We start from the raw sequence: 3,890 nt of genomic DNA on the forward strand, positions 1-3,890 counted from the left end.
ACAACTCAGCCATTAAACTGTGATAGAATGAGATTCTGTTTGTCACTTTAAGAAATTTTTGAGTTACATCTTAAGATTTTTCACTTAAAAAAGTGAAAAATCAGTTTCAACTTTCAAATCAGAGAAGTTTCAACAGTGGAAAAAACAAATCATGTAGTAATACAAAATTCATAACCTTTTCATTGAAAACCTTTTCATTGTTCCATGTTTTAGTTTATGGAATAAAAGCGTTGTGGATCTTGCAGTTATCAAATCAGACAACATATCTGGATGACTAACATAATAAAATGGTTTAATATGTGAGCTAGGAAATGCACCAAACTAAACAAATACACCTACAAACATTTGCAATATCAAACACTAAATAAGGACAAAAGAACTGCTGTTTCATTTCTTTTTTCCAACATTTGATTTTTGATTTTCCATAACCTAAACTATGAAAAAGATCAAATTGTGCATCAACACAATTTTCTTTAGCAGTTTAGGCTTAGATTCATGGAAAAAACATTCCTCTTCGGGGAGATGGAACTTTTCAATGTCTATTAGCAGTCTTGAATTGACATGCTATTTACACTTGTGCACACAGCAGGCAGACATTTTAAAGATGGTCACGTTTTTAAATACATATTATTACCCACTTGGATTACAAATTACTGTGGCAGTTAGCCCTTGTACCTCACAGGTGTTTGGTCAAACTGTGGAACCTCCGTGTGGAGTTTGCATGGTCTGTCCATGCTTCTGTGGGTTCTAAAATCATACTGGCTAGGTTACCTGGTGTCTGTAAATTGACCTTATGTTTATGTGCATGTGTGCCCACAGCTTGTGATAGACTGGTGTCCCATTCAGGGTGTAGTCCTGCCTTGCTCCCTGTGCTTGTGGGATCAGGCCAAGTTACTGTGACCCTTACTAGGAATAAGTTGCTTTCTAATAATAGATGGTTATAGTGCACTCACTAAAATAAGGATGGATTTTTATTAAAATAAATAGAAATGGCTACAGAGGTTGCACAGTACTAGGGCCTGGGTTCCAGATCTCGGGTGCATGGAGTCTGTATGCTCTCCCTGTGTTCACGCGGGTTTCCTCCAGGTGCTCTGGTTTCCTCCCACAGTCCAAAAACATACTGCTAGGTAAATTGGCTTCTGGGAAAATTCACATCAGGTGTGAGTGTGTTTGTGTTTCTGCCCTACAATGGACTTGTCCGTCCACGCTGCACCCTGTACCCTGTCTTGTGACAGCTACAACTCCACTGCAACCTTAATCTGAAAGATGCAGAAATGATTTATGCTTTCAAACATGCCTAATTACTTGTCATTATTTTTACTTTTTAATTATTTGTCATGAGAATTATTTGTACTTGCACTTAGCATCTGTACTGCTCAAGCCTGTCACCCGACTGGCATCCTTCACCCTGCGGCTGCTGAGCCCACATGATGGCTGCAAGCAGCCAGGTGCTTGCCTGTGAACACCACTCCCAGGCCTGGCTCCAGGGGTGGGTCCCAGTGTTCCTGATCCGGGTTTTTAATGGAACCAACATGGGAGTCTAGTTTGGATCACTGTTTGTCTGGCCCTTCACCTTAGACCAATTTGCCGAGGGTAATCCTAAGAGGAGTGCAAAGCTGCCAACAAAATGCCAAAGCTCTAGCCTCCCTGGGACACTACAGCAGGACCACAATCCCAAGGGGACACGGGAGCTTGCCTTCCCTGTCTACACATGCTTTCTTGCAACTATGGTCACTAGCTTTGGGGAGTGACCGAAAGAATGAGGTACAAGCAGTGGAAATGAGCTTTCTCTGCAGGGCTGCTGGGTTTACTCTCCATGTCAGGGTGTGTAGCTAACCAGTGCAGGAGGAAATTGGAGTAGAGTCCCTGCTCCTCTGGATTGAGAGAAGCCAGTCGAGGTGGTTTGGGCATCTAGAGTAGATGCCCTCTGGGTGCCTCCCACTGGAGATGTACCAGACACAGCCCAATGGGAAGAGACCCCAAGCAGACCCAGGACAAACTGGAGGGGTTTTATCTCTCAGCTGGCCTGGGAGCACCTGGGAGTCCCCCAGGAGGAGCTGCTGTTTCTGGGGAAAGGGCAGTCTGGTCTGCCCTGCACAGCCTGCTACCACCATGACCCTCTCCAGGAGTGAGTGGTTAGGAAATAAGATGAGATCAGATTTATTTAGAGTATAGCACCACCAGATTTATATAGCACCACATTTCATTTAGATTTGCATCTCTAATAACTAAGCAAAGTTGATTACATTTTCAGTGTTTCTTTGAATTGTCTTGATCTTTCCTTGTCAATTTTTCTTTTGAGCCATTTTAAGTTTCTTTTATTAACCAGGCACATTGAATGTGTCAAAACAAGATCACAAGATCAAACAATTTTATACGTAATGCAAGACTGCATGCAGAGTTAAAAAAATAGAGAATGAGTTAAAATACAAAACCTGCTCGATGATGACAGCTGCCTCTATGAAACAGATATCTAGTATTGTGTGTACAGAATGTGGACTTTAACCATGTGCTGTATTGCAGCTGTAGATGGTATTTGAAATCTGAAAAATCTACTAGTGTTATCACTGTCTGTCGTTACTTAATTTCCTTCAATATATCCAAACAACCTTGGCATTATCATTCTGTAACTGCTAGATCAGCACTGTGAAAGTTACCCTTGCACCAGTTTAGATCAATATTCAAGTAACCCATCTAGTGCATCACATGTGAATAATTATATTTCTTAGTTATGTCTGCATATGACATTATCCAGCAAGATCAAAAAACCTTCTGACCTTCTGGAATGTCTCCTATTTCCAATTACAACATGCAAGTTCAAAACAAATTGCAAATCGACATCATTAATCTAGAATGGATTTTAAAAGCAGACCAAGCAATCTCCAGCCCAGGTCTTGGAGAAACCCAATCAAGTTAGTCTGACGAATTGATGGAATCAAGCAAGATCTGTTCAATTGAGAGAACTCTTAAGCTTAAGAGATGAAGAGCCCTTAGATTTCAATCCCAAACAATATCTAAATAACTTAATTTAACAACTGGTTTAATGTTAATCATAATGGAATTGTTCCATCTCTTTAGAAACTGGCGATTTGATTGGACCTACAAAACCTGCTGGATTGGGACTGGTTGTCTAGGAACAGGGCTGGAACAGTCTGTAAACTACACAGACATGAAGTGAACTCCTCATCTCTTGGTCAGCCTTGGCAACGATTGCAATCCCAAGACTTCACTGCAGCTAATTCTTTACCAGGTCATTGGTGGCACCTGTGTTAATAAGTGTCAACTGAGATGTCATTTACTGGAAGTTTCAAAGTCCTGCAATGACATGGAATCCACGATTGTGCCAAGATTGACTCCCTTGTCTTGAGATCATGTAACATGGGTCTGATACTTGTTCCAAAGGCACCAACGTAAGTCAACTGTAACCAAATACCAAAAGCTGCTGTGCTGCTTGCCTGCAGGACAGAATGTAGAAAGCCTGGGTTGTTTTAATCTGAAAATCTACAGCACAATCTGAATATGTCTTTCTTTGTTTTGACGTATTGTAAACGCAGTACATTCTTCTCACCGACCTTACCTTTCATTATCTAAAGCGTGCAGGGCATGTCCAAACACAGAGCAATGTGGACAACCACTACGATTTTTAAATTATATTGCTTTGATCATAAAATCATCACGGTGAATAAAAATCAGGAATTGCAAAAACGCAACCACAAAAAAAGATCTCCATTCTCACAAGAACTGTCACAGACCAGGGTACACTGCGTGACCACTCTGCTGGAAAGGCGTGGACCAACTCCCCAGCAACTGTCATCCGCCCTTAGCAACCAGCACCTCAGGAAGCCACGCCTTAACCAATCAGCGCCGTCGATATTAGGACGTGCAGCGAC

The sequence above is a fragment of the Atractosteus spatula genome, chromosome 15 (assembly GCF_055471065.1).
Source record: "Atractosteus spatula isolate fAtrSpa1 chromosome 15, fAtrSpa1.hap1, whole genome shotgun sequence".
Classification (NCBI taxonomy): domain Eukaryota; kingdom Metazoa; phylum Chordata; class Actinopteri; order Semionotiformes; family Lepisosteidae; genus Atractosteus; species Atractosteus spatula.